Genomic DNA, 14723 nt, shown 5'->3' on the forward strand with positions numbered 1-14723 from the left:
TGGCCTGGTGGGCTACAGTCTGTGGGATTGCAATCAGGTGGACATGACTGAGTGACTGAGCACACACGTACACACACACACACACACACACACACAGCTGCTTTACCATGTCGTGTTATTTTCTGCTGCAGAGAGACATGAATCAGCCGTATGTATGCCTATATGCCTTCTTTTTCAGCTTTTCTTCCCATTTAGGTCAACACAGAGCCTTGAGAGTTGAGCTCCCTGTGCTATCCAATAGGTTCTCATACTTTTTTAAAAAATGAAAATGCTTTTATCAATGTAGTCATCCCTCTCCTTACAGGTAGAGAAAAACCAGCTGTCCACCAACTGTGATCCCTTTACGTGAGACATCCTGGAATTGAATCCAGAGTGAATTGGACCCAAAGTAGATAAGTGTGAGGTATTATACTTACTAAGAGCGCAGACAGCAGTTCTGTCTGAACCAGTATGACGTAAAGTTTTGTCTGAGCCGGTGACATGCAAATAAGTCATGAAGTCTTAGTTACTTTGTGTACATGTTTATAATTTAAGCTGCTCCTAATTCTTGAAATAATGACGTTCATGGGGCATTTCATTCGGTGGCAGTATGACTTGACTAAGCTTGTTACAGACCATTCTGGTGAGAACTCAGGGAGAAAAGAGGAGAGGCACAGAGGCAGCCTCTGCCGTCTCGGAGAATACATACATTACGACGAACAAGCAGAGGGCAGAGGCGAGGACACTGACGGCTACTCTGCAGACTCCCTTGGTGGTCCGGTGGCTCAGACTCTGCGCTCCCAGTGCAGATCCGGTTGCGGGGCAGGGAACTGGATCCTGCAGGGTTCAGCCAAGATCGAAGATCCCACGTGCATAACTACAATGCAGCACAGCAAATAAATAAATATAATTTACAAAAGGCCGTTCTGGTGAAATCTGAAATTCAAATGAGGAACATGTCGTTGGAAACTGGAGGAGAGACATGACATGGTGGCAGGGACCCAGTGCTGACCCCAGAAGCCAAGCAGTAGTCACACTCAGTAATATTTGTCATATGAATGAGTCCAGAATTAAATAAGTGAATGACTTCTAAACTCAACAGGATGTGTCTTTCATATATTGATTCAGAAGAGAGAAAACTAGGTGACGAAAAGACAGATTACCAGTGATGTCACCTTTCTCCCAGTTGTTACTGTCAGTGTATCTAGAACAATTATTAACCCTGTGTATTTAAAACTCTATTTTCGTTGAACCTGTTATTTATTTTTTCTTTTTTTGATTGTGAGTCATTTTTATGTAGATCATCATGTTAATTATCATGTTATCCAGAAAAAAAAAACACATACTTTTCTTTCTTTTTAACTAATACATTCTCACCTGTCCTTCACCCTAATTTATTTCCTTATAGGCCAGATTCTACTGAGTTAGTTAAAAAAGTTCCTTCGGGTTTTTCCATAACATATTATGGGAAAACTCAAATGAACTTTTTAGCCAACCCAAGGTTATAGAGAACTTTAGGAGATTTGGTATTCATCAGTTCTTTAAATTGATCATTTTTAAGATTCTTCTTAAAAAGTGATTTCAGTTCCAATGAATACTGACTGAGAACCATATTCCAGGTTCTATGCTGGACATTTTCACTCACAATGTATAATTTAAGTTATTGGGTTGTTAACTTTTTGTGTGAGGTGTTTGCTTTAACTGGGCAGAACTTTTTTCTTATATTAAAAACAAACAAAAAAAAACCCAAACACCTCCCCCAGTTTCTGCCTGTGGGAACTAGACATGACAGTGAGATAATTTTTCTTCCTTCAGGGGCTGCTAGCAACAGCAGCAACTTTGAAAAATGCACCAAAAAAGTCGTTTCAGGCGCAGTTAGGAGATTTGGGCAATACCAGATGTCTGTCTTTTGAAAGAAATAAGGCTCTGCTTAAAAGAAACTGGGCAGATGGTTCCAATGGAAATTCAAAGTAAACTCGAAGTACTTGGAACTGTCTGTTTCTACACCATTAATGCTTTCTCATATCAGACAAATTGTCTTGATAACTTGTTTCCCTGATTCAAATTCTTTATCAAGACATATTTCCTGAGCAATTTCTTTCTGCCCAGTTTGGTCCCAGAGTGTTAAGCATCATCAGGCCCACGAGCTTAGAAATTATCCTGCCCAGACTTGAGTGCATCTCAGAAGTACTCAGTCCTCGCCATTCTGGGGCCACTGTGTTTCTTGAGACCTTAGTTATTCACCCCCACCCCCAACTCCGGGATTATTATAATTGCCTCTATTGTTCCTTAACTGCCTGAAGTCCTACCCCTTTTCCTGTTACCCCTTTCAATTTGTTTTCTGTGTTGCCTGAGTAATGTTTCTTAAATGCATGCCTAAGCATGTCATTCCCTGCTTAAAATCCTTCAATTACACTCAATTGCGTTGATAATATAACCCAAAGTTTTGAGCAACAGCCTCTTTAAACCCTTTCTGGAATAAGGTGGGGGATATACATACAAATACTTCCCAGGTGGCTCAGTGGTAAAGAACCTGCCTGCAATGAAGGAGACCCGAGTTCAGTGCCTGGGTCAGGAAGGTCCCCCTGGGGTGGAAATGGCAACCCACTCCAGTCTTCTTGTCTGGAGAATGCCATGGACAGAGGAGCCTGTGGGGCTACAGTCCATGGGGTCGCAAGGAGTCCGACACAACTGAAGCGACTTAGCAGGCACGCACATCAGCATGGATGTCTGTTTCCGTGAATTCCTTAGTGTGGCGTGTAAGGAGGACCCTGGGGCCTGGCCGCTGCCTCTCGGGCCTTCGTCCCTGCCCGTCTCACCCTCTACGCACTCCAGGCTCTGCTCAGCTACCCACACCTTGCCTGCACTTTACTCTTGCCCCCTCTGCAGAGAATCCCCTCTCCCCTGGACCTACCCAACCCCTCCTCTTCCAAGCCTTCGCCCAGATGTAACCTGCCCTGGGAAGCCTTCCCTGGAGTAGGTGTGGGACCCTCTTCCAGATTCATCTAGCATTCTATCTTGGTTCTTATTCAGTTGGTAAGTTGTTTCTGACTCTTTGCGACCCCATGGACTGCAGCACACCAGGCCTCCCTGTCCACTATCTTCCAAAGCTTGATCTAACTCATGTCCATTGAGTTGGTGATGCCATCCAACCATCTCATCCTATGTCATCCCCTTCTCCTCCCACCCTCAATCTTTCCCAGCATCAGGATCTTTTCAAATGAGTCAGCTCTTCACATCAGGTGGCCAAAGTACTCGAGTTTCAGCTTCAACATCAGTCCTTCCAATGAACACCCAGGACTGATCTCCTTTAGGATGGACTGGTTGGATCTCCTTGCAGTCCAAGGGACTCTCAAGAGTCTTCTCCAACACCAGTTTGAAAGCATCAGTTCATCAGCGCTGATCCTTCTTCATGAGCATTTCTGAATCACTTCTTCCACGTTATTCTTGCCAGACTGGGAATTCATTGAGAGTAAAACCAAGCATCTGTAGTCATCCCAGTTCAGGTGTAGAGCTGTCTCATTTATTGGTTTGGAAATGACACATCGCTTTTTCCACCCTGAGGCTCTTCTGCCATAGATCATGCATTGTTTATCATAGACTCCTAGATGAAACCAGGGAGATCTGTCGAGCCCAATCCAGACTTCCCGGATGGGAACACTTTCTCTAACCACTGGGCTGGTAATCATCCAGTATCTGCCTGACACCATGGGCTAAAGCCATGTGTTTTCCTGTTCTTCAGGGACTACGACTATTTACTGACTTTACTCAGTCATTTCCTGAAAATATCAATGGTTAAGGGAAGGGTCATTTTGGGCTTTTGTTCCTCTAGAACAGGGATCCACAACCCCGCCCCCCCCCCCCCCCCCGGATCTAATGCCTAAGGATCTGAGCTGTAGTTGATATGATAATAATAGAAATAAACTACAGTGAGTGTAGTGTGCTTGATCATTCTGAAGCCTCCCGCCACTCAGTCTGTGGAAAAATTATCTTCCACGAAACTGGCCCCTGGTGCCAAAAAGTTTGGGGACTGCTGCTCTAGAAGGACAGGCGATGGGACCATCCCGTGCGGCAGGGTAATTTGCATCACTGTAGGATAGGTAAGCTAGGCCTTGTGGTGTGTGGATGCTCAGTCCTTTCAGTCAGGTCTGACTCTTTGCGACTCTATGGGCTGCAGCCTGCCAGGCTCCTCTGTCCATCGGATTCTCCAGGCAAGAACACTGGAGTGGGTGCCGTGCCCTCCTCCAGGGCGTCTTCCTGACCCAGAGAAAGAACTCCAGTCTCTGTCTCTTGCACCCCTCTAGTGCCACCTGGGAAGCCCAAACCAGGCCTTGGACAACTGCTTGTTCCCCATTTAGTTTTCTTTATGAGCGTCTCTTCCCAAGGTCTTCAGAGCCTGGCCTCCCCATTTCCTTATTCCTGCTTGTCTTCCTTCCACTTGGTTGGTGCATTGGTTTATATTTTCACCTTCTCATGTATAAAGCCTTAGGACCTCTGTTGCCTTGGAAACATTTAGAACGGGAAAGTTCACTATAAGTGGTTGATGACTAATGATGATTTAATTATCTGTCGACATACTCTTTGCATGGCAGTATATTCTGCTTTGACCCATAGAAGTAAACCTGCACTGATGGAATTTCTGAATCAGAAATAGACTTGTGGGGATTTTTATGGGTGTTGAGGCTGAAGTTGTTCTCAGCATCCTTCTAAAAACGCCATCTATTTTTTTTTTTTTCATCTATTCTCCATTACATTGATTTTATAACACAGTAGAAACAATTCAGATTAGAGTATCGGGTAGAGCAAGTGCAGGCCTGATTCGAACTGGTGGCCATAGTCAGGGGATCTAATCGGCTGGAGGAAGTGGGACAGAAGCAGTTTGGGTCCTGGGCAGTTGGGGAAGTGCTCCCGGAGGGCCCTCCCAGGATCCAGCGGCGCCTTCAGTGCTCAGGACTTGCTCAGGGAAAAGGAGCTGCGGACAGTTGGGAAGCCAGTGAAGGTCTCCGAGGAGGTTCTGCGTTTCAGAGACCTGTTGATTCAGACGATAAAACGCATCCTCAGGACAATTTAAAATTTTTGCTTTTATCAGATGTTTTGCTGTCTGCTCCTTCCATTCTCAAGAATTCCTCGCTGCAGCTAGCTGTGGTGTGATTTTCCACACTGATATGAGCTCTGGCAGAGTCTCCCCTCTGCTTCTTTCTTGGCTGCCAAGACCCTGGAGGCTCAGCTCCATCCATTGTCTTTCTTCCCTGCAATGCTTGAGGGAGAGGCTTCGTAGAAGTTTTATGATGAGGTTGGGACAGCAAGACTCATTCCTGGGCCTTTGTTTCAGCTTGAAATACACCACAAATTAATTGGGCTGATGCAGCTAATTAAGATAGTCCCTTGGGTTGTGTGCCTGCCTTCTGAAAAATTTCTTGAAGTTGCCAGATCTAGGCTTCGTGTATTGAAATGTTAATGATCCATGGCCTTAAGAAAAAAACCTTTGCTTTAAATGGAATTCATAGCTAAAGAAAATGTTTAGACTGATTAGCACTCAGGCTGCAGCTTCACATACCATTTTCAAAAATAGCACATCATTTCCTATAACAGATGTCTCAAGTAATTTGATACCAAACTTTCTGCAGACTCCTACTGTTATAATGACAATGATTTTTGCTCTCCGTCCTTAAGTGATCTTGCAGCAGAGAGAGATATTCTGGGATATTTTCTCTATCTGCAATCAAAAAAGAGTCAACTTTGAGTAGAAACAAATGGTTTCAGCAAACAGCAGTAACTTGCAATCAGAGTCTTTTAGAAAAGAAGATGCCAATAAATAGAGTAATCAGAGGCCTTTGGCATTCTGTGCTGGTGGTTAAGATTCTTTAGCATGACCATGTTTGTGCTTTGTTATTCAGTAGCTAAGTCGTGTCCAATTCTTTGCGACCCCATAAACTGAAGCACGCCAGGCTTCCCTGTCCTTCACTATCTCCTGGAGTTTGCTTAAGATTCTTTAGCATGACCATGTTTGTGCTTTGTTATTCAGTAGCTAAGTTGTGTCCAATTCTTTGCGACCCCATAAACTGAAGCATGCCAGGCTTCCCTGTCCTTCACTATCTCCTGGAGTTTGCTCAAACTCATGTCCAATGAGTCAGTGATGCCATCCAACCATCTCATCCTCTGTTACCCACTTCTCCTCCTACTCTCAATCTTTCCTATCATCAGGATCTTTTCCAGTGAGTTGGGTCTTCGCATCAGATGGCCAAAGTATTGGAGCCTTCAGCATCAGTCCTTCCAATGAATATTCAAAGTTGATTTCCTTTAGGATTGACTGGTTTGATCTCCTTGCTCCAAGGGACTCCAAGGGACTCTCGAGAGTCTTCTCCAGAACCAGAGCTCAAAAGGGACAATTCTTCAGCAGTCAGCCTTCTTTATGATCCATCTCTCACATCCGTACACGACTACTGGAAAGCCATAGCTTTGATTATATGGACCTTTGTCGTCAAAATGACGTCTCTCATTTTTAATACACTGTCTAGGTTTGTCATAGCTTTTCTTCCAAGGAGCAAGCATGTTCTAATTTCATGGCTGCAGTCACCATCCATAGTGATTTTGGAGCCCAAGAAAATGGTCTCTGAACCCTGATCTCTGTCTTTTCAGATCACGGAGGCCACTGTGTTCCTGTGTTTCCCCCTCCCCAAACCATAATCAGAAACTGCGTGTAGGCAGAAAGCCAGAGTGAGCCAAGTCTCACCTCATTTGTTTCTCTTCCTGTAGGGATGAAGTTCTGTAACATGTGTTTCCCAGTGTCTGAAGACCATCATTTCACACATTTTGCCCAGTTTTCTAGTTGTTTATTGTAGAAGTCTAGTCTGGTACTAGTGAATCCTCCCTTGATGACCTCAGGCAGAAACTTTACCAGTTACTTGGAAATAAACAAGACCACCACCACCAAAAAAAGATAGAAAAATAAAAGATTAAGGGATTTTTAAAAATATAGTAAAATACACATTGTTATTGTGTTGTTGTTTAGTCACTAAGTCATGTCTGATTCTTTAAGAGCCCGTGGACTGCAGGACACCAGGCTCCCCTGTTCATGGGATTCTCTAGGCAGGAATACTGGAGTGGGTTGCCATTTCCTTCTCCAGGGGATTTTCCCAACCCAGGGATTGAACTTGTGTCTCCTGTTTGGCAGACAGATTCTTTACCACCTGGGCCACCTGTAGCCCAAATGTAGCATTGCTGCTGCCGCCGCTAAGTCGCTTCAGTCGTGTCCGACTCTGTGCAACCCCATGCACTGCAGCCCAACAGGCTCCCCCGTCCCTGGGATTCTCCAGGCAGGAACACTGGAGTGGGTTGCCATTTCCTTCTCCAATGCAGGAAAGTGAAAAGTGAAAGTGAAGTCTCTCAGTCGTTCCCGACTCTTAGTGACCCCATGGACTGCAGCCCACCAGGCTCCTCCATCCATGGGATTTTCCAGGCAAGAGTACTGGAGTGGGGTGCCACTGCCTTCTCCGAATGTAGCATTATGATACTCTAAAGATATTCTGAAGATATTTGGCCAAAGAATGACTGAAAGTTTTATACTTATTTTTCTCACATTAGAAGAAATTATTCCTATCCTACTGAAAGAATGACTGGTTCATCATTGATCTCCCAATGTATTTTAGTTTCACGGCTACTTACAAATATTAACAACAACAACACAGGAATCAGACAAATGTCATGATTCCCTGGTTGCGCATGGTGCGTCTCCTTCCTTCAAGTGTCTTTTCGTCTTTTTCACTTTCCCTGCAGGCTTGCCTCTACTGAATGCAGAAGTTGCAGAATCAATAAGAACCAGGTGTTTCATCATGAGAAAACTATTTTTGTTACTTGATCATAAGATAATAACTATGATAAGTGATTTATCTTATTTAATACTCATAAAACCACTGAGGTGTAAGTATAATCTTGTGACCTTGAAAAACTTATTTAATCATTTTAAGTCTTAGCCTCCAGATCAGTAGAATGAGATAATAAACAGATAAACAGTGGTATGAGCCTAGGCCAGCAGATTTCAGAATGCAGTTAGTGTGCAGTTTAGGAAGAATTCACTTGAACTTCTGGCTAAACACTGTTTGAACGTGGTTTGAATAGTGTAATACAGCATAGATGTACTTCTTTTAAAATACCTCATGTGGCAGTAAAATAATTTCAATGAAAGTTTGAGGTTAAAAAGGTAGGAAAGAGAACACAATGCTATGCTATGCTAAGTCACTTCAGTCGTGTCCGACTCTGTGCGACCCCATAGACGGCAGCCCACCAGGCTCCCCCGTCCCTGGGATTCTCCAGGCAAGAGCACTGGAGTGGGGTGCCATTTCCTTCTCCAGTGCATGAAAGTGAAAAGTGAAAGTGAAGTCGCTCAGTCGTGTCCGACTCTTCGCGACCCCATGGACTGCAGCCCACCAGGCTCCTCCATGGGATTTTCCAGGCAACAGTACTGGAGTGGGGTGCCATTGCCTTCTCCTGGAGAACACAATGTACTGGAAATAATTAGGGATTGTTAGAGGTTAGGTAATGAGACTTGAATGCTGGTTTGGTGAATGACTTGAGTTGGTAGGGATTTGAAAGTCACATCCCTGTGGATGAAGATATTAATCAAAACTAAGGGGATTTAAAGACTCCTTGGTGGTCCCTCGGCTAAGACTGTGGGCTCACAGGGTAGGGGTCCTTGGTTCCGTCCCTTGGTCAGGGAGCTAGATCCTGCCAGCTGAAACGAAAAGCTCAAAGATCCCACACGCTGCAACTATGAACTAGGACCCAACTCAGCCGAGGAAATAATTAAAAAAAATAATAAGTTCATTTATACTAATGAAACATAGTAAGTTTCAGGTACTCAGCCCTAAGGAAGGCAGCAGGGAGCACGGGAGCGAAGGCTAAGGTGTGAAAAGTAAAAATTTGCTCCCGACCTTCTATCACCTTATTCCTACCTCTCCCCTAATTGGAAGCAGGGGGTTACTTTCTGGAGAAGACCAAACAGAACTGGGTGCCAAGGGTAGTGGTTACGCTCTGCATGGGAACGTGGGGTAAGGAGGTGCTGGGCCTCTGTTGTGGTGACTGATTCTCAGCAGGTACATCCAGGCAGTAGATTCAGTCTCAGAAAACTGTTGATGATCCAGAGATATTCTGAGGAAAAGAAGTTATCCAATACATATGGTATCACTTACATCTGGAATCTAAACATGGTACAGATGAACCCGTCTATGAAGCAGAAGCAGACTCCTGACGTAGGGAGCACACTGGTGGTGGCCAGGCTGGCTGGGGTAGGGAGGGGTGGAATGAGGGCTTGGGGTTAGCAGACACAGCCTGTCGTATGGGATGGATAAACAACAAGGCCCTACTGTGCGGCACAGGGAAGTATATCCTGTGATGACCATATGGAAAGGAAGAGGTAAAGGAAGGCATATTTACGTATAACTGACTCACTTTGCTGTACAGCAGAAACTAATGTAACATTATAAGAAAAAGAAATCACCCAAGAGATAATACAAGAAAAACATTCTCAGACGCAGGCTTTTGGAGACAGTTTGATCCTCTGGGATCATGCTTAGGCAAGACCAGAGTAGCATTTAGCTCAGGGTCGACTTCACCCTTTCTACTCAACCTGATGACTTGAGAACTATGAGGTTTTCCTTCTGGCTGGTGGGACCTGGGTGAGCTCTAGACAGTGTTCCCTTGCAGGTGTTTTTTCCCTCAGCCTCAGGTAGTGTTCTCAAACGTATGCACTGCACACGTTCCATCTCTGCAGCTCTCAGCTCTGTGCATCTCTGTTCCTGCTAAGACTCTGTCCTGCAAGCTCCAGTTGCCTTGGCCTTTTCAGACAACCATTTCTATCTCCTCCATTCAAGGGGATGGCACCCCACTCCAGTACTCTTGCCTGGAAAATCCCATGGACGGAGGAGCCTGGTAGGCTGCAGTCCATGGGGTCTCGAAGAGTCGGACACAACTGAGTGACTTCACTTTCACTTTTCACTTTGCTGCATTGGAGGAGGAAATGGCAACCCACTCCAGTGTTCTTGCCTGGAGAATCCCAGGGATGGTGGAGCCTGATGGGCTGCCGTCTATGGGGTCGCACAGAGTTGCACACGACTGAAGCGACTTAGCAGCAGCAGCAGCAGCAGCAGCAGCCATTCAAGGGGATGTCTGAGCTCCACTTGGTTTCCCTAAATTCCCTCCCAACAGTCAGTGAGGTAAGCGGTAGGACTCAGCTTGTCAATTCTCTCCTCTCAGGGTTCCTTGTCCCTCATTGGCTGACGTCCAGTGTCTCCAGAACCACCCTCTCTGGGATCTTTGTCCCAATTAAAAAACAAATCCGTTTCTGGTGAGAGGATCAATAGGGTTCCTTTTACTTCCATCTTGGCCAGAGGTAGAACTCACGCATGTACAGCTGTGATAAAAATGAAAACTTCATTAAAAAGTCATGACCTCAGCCACCGTTAACAAACTCTAATCTTATCCTGTACGGCTGAAGTTATGACGACAGAGCCGGCACAGTTTTCAAGAGTAACAACTTGGGTCTCTCCCAATCGTTTTAGCTAAAGAACAGTCTCCTCTTTGCTATTTACAGGCTGCTATTTCTGAGTGACTTGTCATTCTACTTTGAGTGGCTCATATAATGTTGAGGATGTAGGAGACAGGTGTATTCCTCAAGTGGATACAGTACCTGGGGCGCTTTTCGGTAAGGGATTTCACACCTCGGATCTGTAGCCTCTTCTCCTATAAAAACTGATGCTGTGTATTTGTTCTCACATTGTGAGGATTAACTAAAATGTTTGTAAGAAGACTACTAAAAGCAAAGAGCCTGACTCACAGTAATGCTCGGAAATACTAGTTCACTTATTTTTGTTTTTAAAAAGACTTTTTTCTTAATGTAGACCACTTTTAAAGTCTTTATTGAATTTGTTACAGTATTGCTTCTGTCTCACATTTCGGTTTTTTGTCCAGCGAGGCCTGGGGAATCTTAGTTCCCCAACCAAGGATCAAACCTGCGCCCCCTGCATTGGAAGGTGGCGTCTCAACTGCCGGACTGCCAGGGAAGCCCCTAATTAATTCATTCTTAAGTTCTCCAAGTAATTCCAGTGATAGGTCTATTATTGTCTTTTTCCTGGTCTTGTCAAAACCTACTGTCTGTCTGTCTGGCTGACATGTCTTACAATTTCTCGGTGATTTTAGCTGGCTCCTGAAGCGCAGTATACTGCAGAGCTCCGCTGTCTGGTAGCAACCGAGACACATAGCTTGGCACTCGGGTGGGCAGGCCTGCGGCGAGTCTCAGATCCGGGCCAGGGGTGAGGAAGTGGACAGCTTCCTGCCTCTCTCCAGCCGTGGGCCAGCAGCTGGAGACACACATCCGCGGCAGAAGACTGGCTGCTTTAGCAGCTAGTTAACGAGGGGGCTGAGCATGGCATTTGGACAGTTCTGAGAGCACCCCCCTGCCGCGCGAGGCTGGGTGACATCCTGGCCTCGCTGTCACGTCGTTTACATGCACTTCTCTTGGCTCAGCCTCGGCACGCCGCGTAAATCTACAGCTGCAGAGGCCGAAATCGCACATAAAATTGAAGGATTTATTTTGAGGTATTGAAAGGTTTACAGCCGAAGAAGTTAAAATTCGCCGAATCGGCATTTGGAAGACTCTCCTGTGAGCCTCAGCCCTCTTGGCTCTCGAGGTCCGTTCTCCAAATTCCCGTCTCCACAGGGAGGTGAGGAAGCCAGGGGGAAACAGTGACGTGGATGGAATTGTCCAGATTTTACCTACTCTTGGCCTTTGTGGCTTCATATTTCAAGCTAAGTAGCCCCTGAAAGCCGTTATTACGATGCTGGGACCCACATGCAAGAAAAATAAAACAGTAGCTTCATTCTGCTCTGCACATAACTTCAATCCGCACCAGTGATCTGGGGCCCGATTGCATTTTGGACTCCAGAAACTTCTGTCAGTTTTCAGGACACGTTTTTCGGTTCAGTGTTCAGGTTTCAGTGCCGGCGCCCCTGCATCTGTGCAGCCTTGGTGGGCATCATTTGGAAGTGGCCTTAGAGCTTTTCCCATACAATAAATACCTATGTTATCCCTCCGATATTTAACCCAATGTACAACACTTCCTCGTATGGAGTCCCTAGATCATCTCTAGGGGCTTCCTAGATTTCTCGCTTATGGTCTGTTTCATTTATTGAGCTATGTGTGCTTTGCTTAGTCGCTCAGTCATGTCCAACTCTGCGACCCCGTGGACTGTAGCCTGCCAGGCTCTTCTATCCATGGGATTCTCCAGGCAAGAATACTGGAGTGGGTTGCCATTCCCTCCTCCAGGGAATCTTCCCAACCCTGGGATCAAACCCAGGTCTCTTGCATTACAGGCGGATTCTTTACCAACTGAGCCATCAGGGAAGCTCATTGAGCTAGGAAGGATAACTCTTCAAATCTTAAAACACTTGCTGTTGACTTACCTTTTGAGATTCCCCTGGTGGTCCAGCGGTTAAGACTTCGCCTTCCAATGCATGGGGTGTGCATTTGATCCCTGATTGGGGAAATAAGATCCTGCGAGCTGTGTGGCATGGCCAAAACAACAAACAAACCTGGAGGCTGGCAGATAGACCATCTCAATTAAAAATAATAATAATGAAAATAATGCTTCCTAGGTGGTGCAGTGGTAAAGAATCCACCTGCTGGTGCAGGAGATGCAAGAGATGTGGGTTCAGTCCCTGGACTGGGAAGAGCCCCTGGAGGAGGAAATGGCAACCCACTCCAGTATCCTCGCCTGGAGAACCCCATGGACAGAGGAGCCTGGCTGGCTATAATCTATAGGGTTGCAAAGAGTCAGACATGACTGAGCATGCACAGAACAGACCCATTGAAAATAAATGTGTATGTGAAATGCCATTAAGAGAGAAGGCTGAAAGGTAGTGTGGCATATTGGTAAGACTAGTAAAGAGAAACCGGAAGTTTTCAAATCTGGTACTGGTCCATTGAGTTTTCCTTCCATCTGAAGCAGGGGTGTGGTGGGCAGGAAGGGAAATACAGTACTTGTTTTAATCATTTCATCTGTGATGGGAGAAATATCCACTGTGTTTATGGATGACACATACTTTATCTTCCAGGGGTTTTGTGGGAAATGAGTGAGGTGCTACACATAGCCATGGAAGCTGTAATGACTTAAAAAAATATCCGGAATAATGCCTAATTGGAATGTCAGTTCAATTAATTGGCCGTTGCTGCTCTTTTGAGTTTCTATGTGCCTCCCCCCATCACTCTATCATCCCCTTTTCCTTTTCTCCAACCCTCTCTCAATCCAGAAGGCAAGATGGTGTCCTTCCATGAAGGCTATTAGAGTTCCATTAGCTGGAACAGTCAGGTAACTGTATCTGCAGATTCAGGACCTGTGATGGGGGCACTGACCATTTTATGTGATGGACTTGAGCATCCCTGGACTTTGCTATCTGCAGCTGGGAGGTGGCAAGGTGGTCCCAGAAGCAATCCCTGCCCACCCCAAGGGACGAAGGTGCCATCTTTCTTATATGTTTCTGCAGCCATTGCAGTGCTTCTTGTACTCAGAATTACAGAAATAATTCTGTATTTCTGAGTAAAGAAGTGGCAGCAGGACTTAACAAGTGGATACAGTCTTTAATCTAAAATAAGACTAAAACTGGGCCCTGACTTCCCCCTCTTCTGGTGGTCTCTTCTGGGAAGTATGTTAGTTGCTCTATCATATTCCACTCTTTGTCACTCAATGGACTATAGCCTGCCAGGCTTCTCTGTCCGTGGGATTTCCCAGGCAAGAATACTGGGGTGGGTTGCCATTCCCTGCTCCAGGGGATCTTTCTGACCCAGGGATTGAACCTGCGTCCCCTGCACTGCAGGCGGATTCTTTGCCCTCTGAGTCACAGGAATTGGCTCCCTTTTTAGCTGAAATGCAACTCTTTGTGCTCCTCTGCAGAGCCTGCCGTCCTTTAGCTGTGTCGTCGTGAATAAGTCAGGGGATCCCTCTCAACATTTTGTAAGCACACCTGTGTCTGAACTCTACAAGGGCCTGGTGTTTTGTGAAATCGCCTTTATCCTGGGAGCAGAGAAATCTTTTTTACTTCTCTCTGCCCGATGCCAGTTCCAACAGCTGTAACTATTTCATTTTTAATTTGCTCTTTGCAGCCTTGTCTCTGCTTAATCCATTAAGACAACTTTGAATGTTCCCGGCTCATATATTTATAAAGGAGAGGGAGGAAAAAATGAAGGGAAAAGACTTTGAATAATGGTATCTAAATTGTAGCCAAATGTACTCAGAACCCTCCTAGGTTAAATTGCAAATAATTTTCTTTCAAACATCACAAACACTCTCCCTAACTTAACTCAACACATTGGACCGAGAGGTCTCATTGCGATCGGAAACAGGACTCATTCTCTTTTTACTCTCAGTCGGTCCCTCTTTCTCTCTCTCCTCCCTCTTGCTTTCCTTCTGTAAAGGTTCTTCTGGTTCTGTTTTAGCTGCATTATCTCTAAGTTTCCTCCCTGGAGTTCCCATGAATAATTTGCCTGTCTCTTGAGAGAGCGCGGTTGGAGACCAACCCTATCCTCCTGATGCAGGGAGATGGGAGGAAGGCTGCTTTAAATCAATCAGTTGACACTAATCTAAGGTCTAATTAGCTCTGGGTGGGCGTGTGCTTTGATTATAGGAAGTGCCTCAGGCAGTGGCTGGCATCTCAAGGGCTGCTCCCCATGTATCAATCATCCTTTGACAAGGAGA

The 14723-nt window shown here is 45.5% G+C and overlaps 1 long non-coding RNA gene across 9 annotated transcripts in view; it reads left to right on the forward strand.

Annotated features, from left to right (window-relative positions):
- The window catches only part of LOC133232955 (uncharacterized), a 450067-nt gene that overhangs the window by 124435 nt on the left and 310909 nt on the right, over positions 1-14723 (forward strand). The window contains exon 5 of one of the 9 annotated variants that reach the window (XR_009731531.1): positions 305-1745. The exons of the other annotated variants lie outside the window; for them this stretch is intronic. This is a non-coding gene — a long non-coding RNA (uncharacterized LOC133232955). Of the gene's footprint in view, positions 1-304; positions 1746-14723 lie in introns of those variants that run through there. 9 annotated transcript variants of the gene reach the window in all.

This window comes from Bos javanicus, chromosome 19, assembly GCF_032452875.1.
Source record: "Bos javanicus breed banteng chromosome 19, ARS-OSU_banteng_1.0, whole genome shotgun sequence".
Taxonomy (NCBI): Eukaryota; Metazoa; Chordata; class Mammalia; order Artiodactyla; family Bovidae; genus Bos; species Bos javanicus.